The sequence below is a fragment of the Molossus molossus genome, unplaced genomic scaffold (genome assembly GCF_014108415.1).
Source record: "Molossus molossus isolate mMolMol1 unplaced genomic scaffold, mMolMol1.p scaffold_m16_p_14, whole genome shotgun sequence".
NCBI lineage: Eukaryota > Metazoa > Chordata > Mammalia > Chiroptera > Molossidae > Molossus > Molossus molossus.
Window position 1 is genome coordinate 12,874,972 of NW_023425349.1, and position 14,586 is coordinate 12,889,557.

At 48.0% G+C, this 14,586-nt stretch overlaps 1 protein-coding gene across 3 annotated transcripts in view; it reads right to left on the reverse strand.

Annotated features, from left to right (window-relative positions):
• The window catches only part of GSN (gelsolin), a 60,490-nt gene extending 47,040 nt beyond the window's left edge, over positions 1-13,450 (reverse strand). Inside the window, exon 1 of one of the 3 annotated variants that reach the window (XM_036260655.1) lies at positions 13,433-13,450. The gene's annotated coding sequence lies outside the window, so the exon portion shown is untranslated. Of the gene's footprint in view, positions 1-6,745; positions 6,828-13,432 lie in introns of those variants that run through there. The other 2 variants (XM_036260653.1, XM_036260656.1) reach the window with 2 other exon arrangements.
• Between the last annotated feature and the right edge of the window lie 1,136 nt (positions 13,451-14,586).

Below are 14,586 nucleotides of genomic sequence, written 5' to 3' on the forward strand. Positions count from 1 at the left end.
ATGTGCTTCAGCAAATTCACTTGCTTTCTCTGGGCATGAGTATCCCCAGACATGAAGTAAGGGGGTAGGGCCAGGCGGTTTTCAAGGTCCAACTCTAAAGGTTGAAGTCTGGAAACTGTTTTGAGGTGAGAAGGCCATCATAAGCTAGGTCTTCAGCTGAGGGTCACCAGAGCCACACCAAAGTCAAGGGAACACAAAGTCAAGCCCTTCCATTCTAAGTGTGGAGGCAGAGCCGTGACCTGGTTTAAGCTCAAGGTCCTATGGCAAGTGTAAAGCAAAAACCAGAATGAGAACCAGCGTCTCTCTCTCTTCAGCCTGGATCTTAACCCTTGTCCTCTACTGATACTGAACTGTGCAAATGTATTCACTAAATGAATGAATGAAGTACGATGTTTCCATTAATGGTCCATGAGCTAGAATTTTGATAACCAATTTCTGAGGCCCCGACCACAAAGGTCATTATCCTCATGCCTAGCTGGTGGGAATAAGAATGGCTGCAACCTTTCTGGGCAGCAATTTGGCAAAATGAAGCAAAAACTGTACAAAAAAAAAAGGCATTTTTGACCCAGAAGGATATCATAAGGGTCCAGTTTATTTACCGAGCAAAGAATATATATATATGATATATGTAAGCTTTCAGGGTGGAGCTCTTTAAAGAAATAATGAAAGAAGAATAATTTATGTACTAGGATGTTCATTGCAACATTGTTTACAAACAATCTAAATGCCTAATAATAAAGGATCAATTAAGTGAACCAATGGTACATTTGCACAATAAATACAATAAAAGAAAGTGATTAAAAATCAGATCCACACATATCATTTTCATAATAAAAAAAAGTAAAACTTGTTTTTTACAACTAAAATGCATCATTTCACTTCTTTAATCCCCTGGACTATTGAAACAAAAGATTTGCATGCATTTATCTACTTATGTATAGTATACTTTAAAAACTCTTTTTAAAATTATATTTAGAGCCCTGGCTGGTATGGCTCAGCTTGTTGAGCATCGTGCCATGCACCCAGAGGTAGCCAGTTTGATTCCTAGTCAGGGCATATTCCCTGGGTTGGGGGCTTGATCCCTAGTATGGGGCATGCAAGAGGCTGCCAACTGATGCTCTCTCATCAATGTTTTTCTCTCTCCCTTCCTCTCTCTAAAATCTATAAAAACATATTTTTAAAACAAATTTAGAGTCCTGAATAACAAGAAAATACTGAGAAAATACTTATGTTATAATGTTGACAGAAACAAAAAGTCAGAATAGAAAATTATAAATGTAGTATGACCACAATTATGTGGGGATAAAAAAAAAAAATGCTGAAAATTTCAGAAAGGAAATGCACCCAAACATTAGCAGTGATTATCTCTGGTTGGCAGAATTATACACAGTTCTTATTTTTTTTATACTTTTTTATTTTCCAAATTTCGTATCATCAACATATTATAATTAGAAAAAGAAAAAAAGCTCTTGGAGGAGGGGAGAAAAAAGCATCCCACATTCCATGGGTATCCCACCAAAGCACTTTTCTACTCCCAAAAAATTAACTAGTATTTACTGAGTACCCACCAAGTACCCAGCCCACCCACATTTGCTACAAAAAGGAAATGAAGGACCGAGCTCCACCCTGAAAGCTTATATATCTCATATATATATATATATTCTTTGCTCGGTAAATAAACTGGACCCTTAGGATATCCTTGTTGCCGTTGGAAAGTAACAAGGCTGTTTGCTTAACAGCAGAATCAAAGAGTCCACTCCCACTGGTGTGGCACCTTCATCAGAGTTCCCTGAGAGACATCATGGCTCAAGCCATTTCTGGAATCCCCTTGGGAAGAGAAAAATTCCGGGATGCTTTACAGCCCAAGAAGAAAATTGTTATCTTTAGTCCGAGCATTGAATGCAAGAGGCCCAGAGGCTCCTTCTGAGGCAGAAAAAGCAGGGCACCAGGAAGGGAGTTTGATGGAGGGCCTGGGAAGGAACCTAACTGGCTATGTGGCCCCTGGGGACCCATGGGCAAGAGAGCTTACATCTCTACCCTCAGTTTCCTCATCTGTAAAATAGGGCCCATAACAACCACCTCAGGGCTTCTTGAGGCTCAAAGAAGAGAAAGTAAGTCATTTCATCTCTCTAGGCCAAGCCTTAGTTTCCTCATTAGTAAAACTGAGTCACTGTCACCTCTTTCAAAGGGCTGTTAAGAGATTAAAGAGAGTGTAGACAAAAGGTGAACACACACAGTAAACATGTTACATATGGTGACCATGATTCTAATTGCTCATGGAACGGGAAATAGGATACATAAATGAATCAGGCCTCAACTTCCTTATCTACAAAATGGGGCAACCAATTCAGTGCACAAAGACCAAATTCATGAACAGCAGCTAACTCTCCAGTTGGCCTGTGGCGCAAGTAACTTACACAGGGATGACTGCTGTGGGCTCACTCTGTGCTCGCAGACGTGCAGGTCCATGTTCCTGTGCTGCGCACGAAGCCCTCTGACTCAAGGCCATCAGAACCAGGAAAGCCTGACATTATCGTGTCCACCCCCTGGTGCACAGTGAACACTGGGGCCCAGAGAAAGGCATGTGTGACCACAAGTCACCCATTGCTTTGTCAGTGGCAAAACCAGGACCCAAGCCCAGGCCTTTGGCTGGCCAGCCGTGCCCACCACACCCACCGCTTTTCTCTGCCCTGCCCTTAATTGCTGATGTGGTCCCAGGCATGCGGCAGAGTGGGAATGAGAGGGGAAGCCGGGGAGGAGGGAAGCTGGAGAGCAGCAGGAACCTCGGCTGCCTGTGGTCTCCAAACTCACAAACCACATCAGGCTGAAATATGACACATGCTCGCTCACTCAGTTGAAAGAGAGGAGATATTTTTACTTAACATCCCCCAACTGCCTAAACACTGGTCTCTTTCCCTCCCCCACATAATGAATAACTTCTGGGACCTGCTTTTTTCTGCTTCTGCAGGGATTTTCTCAGGGAATAACTGTGGGGTGATGGGTGTGGGGTCCCACTTTTCCTGGCTTCCCCAGAAACCTTTCCAGAACGTGGGCTCAAATGGCGAAAGAAGGGGACTGGTCCTGGCTGGGCCCCCAACTAAACAAGTGACTTTGGACAAGTCTTATGTTCCCTCAAATAGAGGAAAAACTGACCTCCCCACTGGAGTCCTGTTGATAGCACTGAAAAGTGTGTTTACAGACAGCCCTGGGAGGCCCCTCCAGGTCTCTCTGCTGCAGGACTGGGCTTCCAAGCCATGCACACTGACTCATGTCCATTGTCACTGCCACAGTAAAACTCCCCCATCAGCTCTCCTGTCAGGACTAGATGGGACCTCGCAGAGAGTGTTAGCCGTGACTAAGATCTCTGACTATAATCAGACCTGTGGAATCATGGTGCCATCACCGAATAGGCTCACAACCCGAGGCACATTTTTCAACCTTTCCAAGCCTCAGTCACCTCATCTGCAAAAGGGGATAATAGTACCGACCTCAGAGGAATGGTTGTGAGGAATCAGCAAAGTAATTAATGTCCCAGCACTTGGTATACTAAAAGGTAGCTTTCTATGATTATAATAAAGATCAACACCCCCCCCCAACACACACATATTTTACAGATGAGGAAACTGAGGCCCAGAGAGCCAGTACTTGCCCAAGGGTGCTCAGAAGAACTAACATTATGGCTCCACTTCCAAGTCAATGCTTTTAACTTCTCTCAGTCCTGCAGTCTCAAATAAGAAAATATATACCCCCAGAGATTGTAGATTTAGGCTGTAAAGTTTTCTTGAAGAAAATCAGAGCCCAAAGCCTCAGCCAAGGACTACAGACCATGCATAAATCACCTCTATGGCTGGAGACTTATCTGAAAGACGCAAACTATCCACAGGGGCGGAGTAGGGGGAAGGGACCTACTGACACTGGATGGCCAAGAAGTGTGAAGGCATCCGATCAACAGCTCTTGCTAGTAATCGTTTGGCACAAGTGCACACACAGCTGTTACCAGTGGCTACCTCTGGGGAAAAGGGGGGTTTGGAGAGATGAAAGTCACTCTGTACTCTTCTCCATGTTTGAATCTTTAAATGTGTGTGTGTGTGTGTGTGTGTGTGTGTTGCTTAAAAAATGAAAAAAAAAAAAAAAACACAGAAAAACTCAGAATAACTTAACAGTTTTATCCAGTAGCTATAAGCCTGCTATCTGTTTTTAGATGAATTTCATGGCGGGTTCTGAGATCTTCAGCTGGGCTTTTAGAATCTGCCACTCTGATCTACCCTGGGGCCACTGCTCTTGTTCAGACCTGGACTCTCTTTCATTTGAGGATACAAGAGCCTCCTCGGGCTCCCCCTGCCTCCAGTTTTGCTCCTTTCAATGCATTTCCTACATCAGCCACCAGACTGAGAGTTTTTATCATTGCTCTGGCCAAAAACATTTCTCAGCTCCTCAATGCCTTTAAAATGTAGTCCAAACCCCTAGTTTACAATCTAGTCCATTTTTATTTACAGTCTTAACTCCCATCACTCTACTCTTCCTCCATCTTCCATTCGAGCCATAGGATTGCTCAGAAAACCTCAGTGCCTTTGCACAGTCAGTTCCTGCTTCTTAGAATGTCTTTTCCCTCCATCCCTTTATCTTCTGGGAAACTATTACTCATTTCTAAGGCCTAGGTCACCCAGACAGACTTATAGGCTGAAGTAACTATCAGTATCATATGATTGTGTTGACCACTATAGATGGGAATTACCTTGAGGACAGAGAGCTTTGTCCTCCTTAGGGGTTCTTGGGCCCTCACAGGACAAGACACTAGACCCAAGAGCACTGAATCAAGGAAGCAGGGAGGAAGGAAATGCCATGAGAGGCAAACCCTGCAGCCTCCCCTCCAGGGAGCTGCCTGCTTTCCCAACTTCACATTAGTCCGTAATAAAAAAGACTGGAAAATTCTGGAGTAAAATTTCCTTGTCTGATTCACACGGAAACCTTCTTTGCTGCTGTAGAACTCACCCCAGTGCCAAGTCAAGCTCCCCCGGCTGTTTACAGTTTTCCTGGCATTTATAAATAGCGAGGCCTCAGTCAGGAAAATGGAGTCTCTGGGAGCTGGATGCCCACTGTCCCCTCTCCTACCTTCCTCCTCCGTTCCAAGTCTCTTCTTCTCAACATCCCCAAGAAACACCAGTCAGCACCCTCAAGTGTGTGTTGGGTTGGGGGAGGTACTTGGTCCCTTAGTGAATGGAACACTCAAGAGAGTCGAAGGCCCGGACAGAGTGGCTCAGTTGATTGAGCATCGTCCTGTGCACCAGGTTGCCAGCTCGATTCTGGGTCAGGGCACATACCTGGGTTGCTGGCTATGGAAGGCAACCAATGGATCCATTTTGCTCTCTCACATCTCTCTCTCTCTCTCTCTCTCTCTCTCTCTCTCTCTCTCTCTCCCCCCTTTCTCCCTCTCGCCTTGTTTCTCTAAGCATATCCTCAGGTAAGGATTAGAAATAAAAAAAAAAAAAAAAAAAACTATATTAAAAAGAGAAGTAAGAGTCTAAGGTCCCACCAGCTAGAGGGAGTTGGTAAGGGTGGACTAGAACTGGGTCCCAGCCCTGCCCCTTCCTCACTGTGTGGCTATGAGCCGGTCACAGACTCTCAGGGCCCTTCAGTTCTCTCCACTGTGGTGGGGGTTGGGTCAGAGTTAGCAAGCTGTGCTCACTGTTCAGTGCAGTGCAGGAAAACACCACAGTGCCCTGGTCAGAAATGTGGTCCTGGGAGAACAGGATGTGCAGGAGCAAGTCTTTGATAAGTCCCCCAAGCCAAACAAAAGCAGAACCTCCCCAGCAGCCCTGCCCTCCACAAAGCCCCTGTCACCACCCCCAGCACAGTCCTGAGTGTCTTTGGCTCTTTAGACTTCTGGGTGTTTTAAAGATTCCCGTCTCTGCTCTGAGGAAGGTGTGAAAGCAGAATGAGGGGTAGATGTCTGGGCCGATGAGGGGCTACAAAAGACGTCCCCTGCCCACCCAGAGTCCAAGGACTCAGGTTTGTCCTCGGGCATGGCCTGGAGCAGTCCGCCTGCCCTGGAGGAGGGGGACACTTCTGGAATCAGGTCTGGGGTGATCAGACTGAAAAGATAGGGGGACCAGGGAGAAAGGGAGATTCTAATCACTGTCTTCAACTCTGAAAGAAGTTTGCCTGTGAGTCAGGGAAGGGAACAGATCCTGTAGCATGAAGATAGCGCCCGTGGGTGGCAAATACAAGATTTCCAACTGGTACAAGGACAACTTTCTAACAGTGCTGGGTCCAGAGGAGGAAGGAGGTGGAGCCGCCCCTCATCGCCCAGGGTGAGCAGGCAAAGGCATTACTACCCTGGAGTCAAGGATCCATGCAACAGGCTCCCCAGCGGAGCCACCGCCCAGACCGAGGGCAAGCGACTACCTGCCAACCCGGGTCAGATATGCCGAGTGCCGGGGTAACCCCAGGCCCAGTTCCACCCGCCGCGGGGGCGGGGTCACGGTTAGTTCAGATGCTGGCCGCACAGAGGGGCCTATGGGTGGGGGGCCGATCCCCTCTTCTCTTGCCCTAGTCCCCCCACCCAAACCTCCCTGGTCCTCTGCAAGACAAGCTAGGTGAGAGAGGAAGCCCTTTTGGAGCGGTGCCCCGGTGGCCCGGCCCAGCTCCAGGGGCGGGCGAGCTCAGATCGAAAGGGGAGGGAGAATAAGGACCCAGATGCCCGAGATCTCCAGATGCCTGGGTCACGGCCGCCCCCTTCCCCTACCTGCTGCTGCGGTGCTGGCGACGGTGGCTGCTGGGTCCAGCTGGGCTCCGCTGGTTCCGGGCAGCGGGCTGGAAGGCTGCGGCTCGGCTGGATGGGCAGGGCACGGCCGGAGCCGCCCTCGGGGCGGGGCTGCGGGGTAGGGGCGTAGGGGGGGTGGGAGTGGGGAGGAGCGCCGGCCCCTCCCCTAGGCTGCCCGGAGAATGGCGACTCTGCCTTCAGGCTCGCTACTTGCCCAAGGAGGGCATCAGCTCCCTGCTTTATATGCGAGGAAAACTGAGGCCAGGAGCGCGGGGAGAGCTGCAGGAGCCGGGGGGGAGGGGAGGAGACCCAGGGGAGCGCCTGGGCTGGGGTCCCAGAGCTCAGTCGAGGTGGGCAGCGTGCCACGTTTCACTAGGACCAGCGGAGGCATATTTCAGCTCCGGTGAGGACCGACTTTGGGAAGCAAAGCCTTCGGTGGGTGAGACGAACTACTCGCAAAAGCAGGGAAGGTGTCCAAGCAGCAGCTAGACGCACTGATGGGAATCAGTGAGAAGGATGATTCCCAGCTCCATTCAGATGGGACACAGAGCGCATCCCTGTCCTTAAGTTAAAACGGTGAATGGAGGCTTTGCAGTCAGGCCGCCTGAGTTGGAATTCCTGACACTAGGCAAGTGACCTAACCCGTCCAAATCTCAGCTTCCTCTCGGTAAAACTTCGTCTTCATGGTGGTGATGGGAAGACTCGGTGCGAGAAAGACTCCGCACAGTGGCAGGTACTGTGGGTTCTCTCTAAATGGAAGTCCTTGTCCGTGTGACGGCAGATATTTTAGGTGATTGAGCAAATCCACAATATCAGAAAGATGAATGCAAGGTCATGTAAACAAGAGCAATATGTATTTATGTCAACAGCACCTCACAGGCATTTGAGAGAGAGCCATTTAGGATGGAGCGGGCCCTAGAACAGCTTCCCAACAGGCCTGGTGCAAACGTGGGTTCCCGGGCCTCTTGCAGCTGCTCTGTGGCTCCATGTCAGAGACTCACACAAGAGGAGACTAGACCAGGTGACCAAGAGGTCCATTCCCAGCACAGGTGCTGGCAGCAGCCCCATGTTCAGCTGGGTTAAATTTTCCTCTAACACGAGGTAAAATGTACTAAGTCAATAACTGCCAGGTGTTGGGGACCAGAGTCAGAAAAGTAGAGAGGCCAAGAGCAGAGTTCCTAGTTTTTCCTGGTTTTTCCATTGAGCAGAGCTAGGGAAGCCCTAGGGCCTGGGGAATCCCAGCCTGGCTCTTCCTCCTGACTCCTCTCTTTGTACACTTGGGATTTCAGGAACTAAATCTTGAGCACCTTGTGCCATGCTCCAGGCTCCCCAGGTGCCACTGACTTTCATCCTCCACTCCCTCCTCCCCACCCCCAACACATGCACACAAGGTAGACATTACCATGTGCAGTTTTCAAGTGAGGAGGCCAAGGCATAGAGAGGGTTAAGTTGCTCTCCTGAGGTCACACAAGTACCACCACACAGGCTCTCTTTGACCCTCTCTCCTTTGCACAATGTCCTATGTCATACTCTGCCATCCTTCCTGACTTGGGAAACTGCCCAGTTCTACCTTCTTTCATAACTGAAGCAGGGTGCCCAACCTCAGGAAGGCTCACGCTTTCTCTGAGACTCCCTGCTTTTTCTAAAGGCTTCCGGGGGCCCACTGTGGAGCAGGAGGGGAGAAAAGCAGAAATGCAGACTATTTGGCTCAGAGCTCTTTGATTACGTCCTCTGGCGTACACATGTCCTGTTATTATCTAACATATCATTTCCATCCCCAGCAACTTCTCTCAGGCACAGAGAGGTAAACCTCTGAATCTGTGTGTCCACTGAACTGGAGAACATCATATTGGCTTGGAGGAAACACTGGAGAACATCTGGTCCAACTTCTCATTGTAGAAATGAGGAAACTGAGGCCAAGAGATCAGGGGCTTACACGTGTACCCTGTGATTGCTCCATGTGGTACTGGAGAAGCCTACAAGCCTAGGCTGTCACCGGAAATCATTTAAAATAATGATGATGACAATGACAACAGTAACTGATACTTTTATTGGAGGGCCAACCAAATTCCTAGTGCTTTGCTTTATGTACATCAACACATGTGTTTCACAGCTGCGACCCGGGATCAGACCAGAAGCCGGACCTCAGTACTAAAGGAAACCGGGAAGTACTCTCACCCCATCTCTCACCGCTGCCCATCTTATTATTGCTCTATGTCACACCAGATACGCAGTTTTGCTTTTATCAGCTGTGAGGTGAAATCTTTGTGACCCACAGCTAACTTGGGTTAGATACCTATCCTTTATCCAATTAACTCTAGCCAGGGGGGCAGGATCACACTGCATGAACCTGGCTGCTCCCACGGTAACCTGTGGATGGGGAGAAAAGGGGGGGGGAGCCAGGCAGAGAAGACAGTTTCACTAGTCAGAAGGATGCATCAGCTTTGAAAGGATGGAGAAAATAAGCATGGAGGCAAGGAATGGGATGGCATCTTCTGCTAAGGGCACAGAACAACCAAAGGTGTATAGGTTGGAGACAGACAAAGCTGGAAGAAGGGAAAGAGTCTTTTATTGGCTCCGGCCTGGGTCCCTTCAGTGATGTGCTAGAACCAGCTTGCTGGGTTCCCCCATTCATCCCTCCGCATCGAGATCGTCTGTTTCTGTGTATATCTCCTTCACTGGTGGGAGCGCAGAAGAAGGAGAAAGTGTTTGCTTGGATTTCTAATGTACCCCCAGTGTCAAATAGTGCCTGGCACAGAACAGAGGTTTAGCAAATTTTTATTGAGTTAATTAATCAGTAAATGAGGGAAATGAGAGATGAGTTTGATCAGACAGAGTGACTTGGGATGCTTCAGAAGGACTCAGGAGATGGTTGTGCTCTGAATTCCAAGAGCTGCCAATCCTAATGTCTTCTGAATCCCTGGGCAGGAACGCGTTTGTCCCACTGTTTTAATGAGAACTTAGAAGTATGGGTTCCATGCAATCACTGTCAGCTCAGCCATGAAACCCACAGTTGATAAATTTCTACATTGATGGATCCCTAGCAGGCACAATTCTATAACTTTTCCCCATAAACAAATGCCAGTCAGAGGCTGCACAGCATGAGCCTCAGTTTCAGTTACCCAGCAGAAAATCTCCCCTCCACCCCACCTCCCAGGTTAGATTTTTAGGGAAATTACAAAAGCACTTGGATGCCCTCCTTCCACCAGGCCTGTCCCTGCCGTCCGCAGCTGGCCCTATGACAGTGGCACTCATCGTAATAACAACTAAAATTGAAATGATTACCACTTTTTAGACACTTATTATATGCTGGCTGCATTATCATTTCAATGAAACCTCACAACTACCACCTAGGCTACGTATAAGCTTCAATCTTTCAAATAAATAAACAGGCTTCGAAAAGATAAGGAACCTGTTCAAGCCTCCAGAGCTGGGTGAGCGGCAGACTGGGATGTGAGCATGCGTCTGTCACCAAAGCCCAGCGGCTTTCAACAGCAAAAGTGAAAGAAAGTCGAGGGGAAGGCCTTTGCCGTGTCTCCTATTCAGGATCAGGAATTATTTCATTTCATCTTGACAAAGGGCCTGAGGGTAGCCCCTTCCCTGCACACTTGGTGCAATACTTCATGACGAGTCAATGTGTCTTTATTTGGGAGTCATCTGGAGTTGTTTGAGAAATGCAGACCTATTTTAAGGAAGATTGTAAACTCCTGTGCTGTAGAAGTAAAAAGTAATTCATAAAACCCCTTAAACACACACACACCAAAAAGATCTTTGAGGCAGTGCTATTTTTGTATTCTTTTAAGCTGCACCCACAAAAGAAGCTAATGTTTTCTGGTTTTTCCCTTATCGTTGACTTACGGCTTTTCTGAATGCCCGCTATGTGCAAGCCCTGTGCTTGGGGCTAAGGGCATACAAATGAATCAGCCAGAGACTCGGTCTTTGCAGGGCTTGTGGCCAAGGAAACAGACATTTACAATAGGGTGTTATGGGAACTAAAATAGAGGAGCATCAGGTGGGGATGGAATGAGAGGCTGGGGGACACAGACGGGGTCCAAGGAGACTGCAGAGAAGATGAGCCAGGCCTTGGAGGACACCTCTCTGTGCCTTTGTTTTTTGATCTCATCATTGTGTCCACCTGAAAGAGTTGGGGGAAAGTGAAATTGTCCACATCCACTGCTTGCTGCAAAGAGTAGGGCATAGACAGGGCTCTGGAAACAGTAGATGGTATCGCGATGGGGACCCTGTAGGTAAACGCGTGGAGGTGTTTCAGATGAGTGAGCACGTCCCAGAATGTCTGGAACACAGGGTACATGGACTGGGTTGTGGAAGAAACCAGACAGCAAGAGGACAGCAGGACTCATGGGTGCCTGCTGGGAGCATTATCTCCTTCAAGTCTGACAACAAAGTCCTCTGATTGAACTACTCTCATTCCCAGTTCACAGACGGAGAAACTAAGGCTCGGAGAGGTGAAGTCACTTATTTACGTTGCACCGCTGGGAAATGCGGAGCTGAGAACCCAGATTTCACTCCAAAGCCGCTGTCTCCCATGTGGGGCTGGGAACATGCCAGGCTGAAGGGATGGGGTTAGTGGGAAGCTGCCAAAGGCTCTCATGCAGGAGACTGTCACTGTCAGAGCTGCGGGCCTGGCAGCCAATGCCTGCCAGGGACTCCGCAGGAAGAGCTGGCTTTTGTTCTGGATCAGTCAGCACAGCTGTTTCTGAAAGCCCAGCCCCACTCTGCTGGGCTCAGTGGAGCAGAAGGCATTCAGCTGTCCCCGAAGGTCACCAGTAGGGTGGGAGGGACAGTGCTTTGCACATTGGACCGCAGCATTTACAGAGAGTTGGTTATATTATCACAACACAGAACAATAGGCTTTTCAATGTTGTGCTGCTGTCTTGTGCTCCAAGCTGTGGTGGAAACACAGTCTGGCCAGCAAAGCATTACCTTCTTTGGTATTTGGAGAAACTAAACAAAAAACTACCCATAACAGCTGATGGGATTAAGGTTTTAGTCAAAAGCTAATCTCCCATCTCCACTTTCCCCCCCTTGCACTCTGCTCCTCCTCCTTACCCTTCTCCCTATTCTTTTGTGCTTCCCTTTTCCTCTCCCCTTTCCCTTCCCTCTTCCTCCTTCTCCTTTCTTACTGTTCCAGCTGGAGTCTAAATATCCTCGCTGGAGGAGTTAGGACACTCAGGCTTACTCCCCACCTGTCTCTTTCTTACAGGACGACCCTGGGCAAGTCACACTCTTCTCAGCCTCCATTGTTTCATCTGCAAAGTGGGACAACAGAGGCAATAATTTCTAAGAGAGGTTCTGCCTGGCTCAGAAAAGCAGGAGTTTTTGCAGCCCCTGGTTCTGCTGCAATGGCCTCAGCATGAGCCAGAGGGCATCTGTCTCATAAGGTCTAGTAAGCTGTCCTTTAAAATATTCGACTTTAAGTCAGGTCACTCTAAGTTATGTTATTTTGTATCTGTAATTTGTAAGAATGTCTTCAAAGACTCATGGTGTAAATGCAATCACTTTGGGTCTTTTTTTTTTTTTTTTTCTCATATCAAAACCACCAACTTGAGCCCTGGCTGGGTAGCTCAGTTGGTCAGAGCGTCGTCCTGATGCACCAAGGTTGCGGGTTTGATCCCCAGTCAGGGCACAGACAAGAATCAACCAATGAGTGCATAAATAAGTGGAACAACAAATCGATGTTTCTCTCTCTCTAAAATCAATCAATAAATAAAAAATGTAAAAATAAAACAATAACAACAACAACAACAAAACACCAACTTGAGAAACCCAACGCCTGATTAATGAGAAGCACAGTGTTTTCCACACGGAGCCTTCCTTTCCTCCTGACCGCTCCCCAGACTCAAAGGCTGATACCCCAGCAGGGTCAGCCCACGCCCACACCAAGCAGGCAATCTGAAGTTTTGCTTTTGACCTGTGCACCAGTCTTGCTGTTTTGAGCTTGACTTCAGACAGATGACCCTCTAGACCCAGATCCCTGGGCAGGTGCCAGGTGTCCCAGGAGCTGTCCAGCAACCTCACTGCCGGCGCAGACCACGCGCTCAGTTTCTCACACAGCCGTTCTCCAGGGCCCCAGCCTGCCAGGAGCTCTGTATCAAAATGTGTCTGCATATTCGCCCTTAGGGACTCCAAACTTCCCCTCCTTTGTCTCCAGGTGCCCTGCACATCCCTCTTCAGGAACAAGGGAGCAACCTTTTGGTAGTTAAAGGTGAGTTACCCCCAAAGGACATTTGATATCATCTTTCCCTGGAGCCAAAAACGAAAAACAGTTAAATCTCCAGCTGGCAACCTATGACCCCACCATGAAAGTATACAACTTAATCATGGCGTAAAATACATCGAGACAGTCTGGTTTTATGACCCATGAAAAGCTGTGGGAACCTTCAGTGCCAAGGCCAAGGGTTGGTAAACTCTACGCTTTATCATCATTCAGACAAATCCTAAGCTTCTTTAGTCTGGCATTGGTGGCCACCTGTGATCTGGCCTTCCTTTCTCTCCAGCTTCCTTTGTCCCCTTCCACCTGAACCCTGGACCCCTCTGACCCCCCAGCAGATACTGCCTTCTGTCACCTCGACACCTCCAAGCCTTTGTACACTAGTTCTGTCCCTTAGGATTGCCCACGTTGACATTCTCCTTTTACCTCTTCCCTACCTTTTCAAACTCAATTTTCGGAGAACCTCCTTGGCAAAGCATTTCCTGACTCCTCCAGGGTGAGTATTATCAGCTGCCCCTCCATGCTCCCACAGTCCCTTGCGGCGGCTCATCATAGCACTTCCTGGAGCATCCCAGAGCCCTGCTTAATCTCTCCTAAATATGGTATTTGTAATGACTTAGTTACTGGGTTGTTTCCTGTCTCCCCCTCTAGCCTATGGGCTCCCTGAGGGCAGGGCCAAATACCTCATTCTCTCCTGCCTATGCAAGTGCCTGGCACAGCACTGGACAGGGCAGACTCAACACACGCTTCTTGGATTGAAATGGCACTTATCACACTGTGTTCTAATCATCTGTTTATGTTCTAGCTCTACCAGCAAATCTTTGTGGCAGGGACCAAATCTTGTTGCCATTATGTGTCCAGCACAGAACTTGGCACACAAGAGGAGACTAGTCAATGTGGAATAAACCATAAATGAATGAATTAAATGAGTAAAGAAAAGAATTAGGATAAACAAATGATCACATAGAGGAATTCCAAGTAACCTTCCTGAAACAACTAATTAATAGCTGTTACTTTCACTGTTTGAAATAAATGTAAGTCTCCTGTCTTGCTTCTGTTCATTTGCACTGCTGAAAAAAATTTATAATGGACTTGGTCAAGGCTAACCTTTAAAAAACAATCACCACAGAAATCTAATGACTGGAGTAGCCTTTTAATGAATAGGCAAGACATTGATATCAATTTACATTAATTAGTAAGGCTAAGATAACCTCGCAAAATGTCTGCTTCCTTAACCTTCTAGATTTGTATCAAATATCACCTCTCGGTGTTTCCAAGTTTCATATTTTGAAAAAGTTAGAGTCACTGTAGCAACACTGGTGTGTGTGTGTGTGTGTGTGTGTGTGTGTGTGTGCTCGCGCGTGTGTGCAGGGGAACTACTGTTTCTTTTCTACTCCTCACACAGAACTTCACTTCTGACACCAAATAGGTGGGATTTTCCCACACCAACCAATTCTGGGACACCAGTGGGTGACCTACAATTCTGACACGATTGACCTGCAAATAGCATCAGATCCCACAGGTTAGGAGGTCAGTCCCACAAGATTGTCGCCACCCCCACTTCAGAGGCTGATTGCAAGTCCAGGACTCC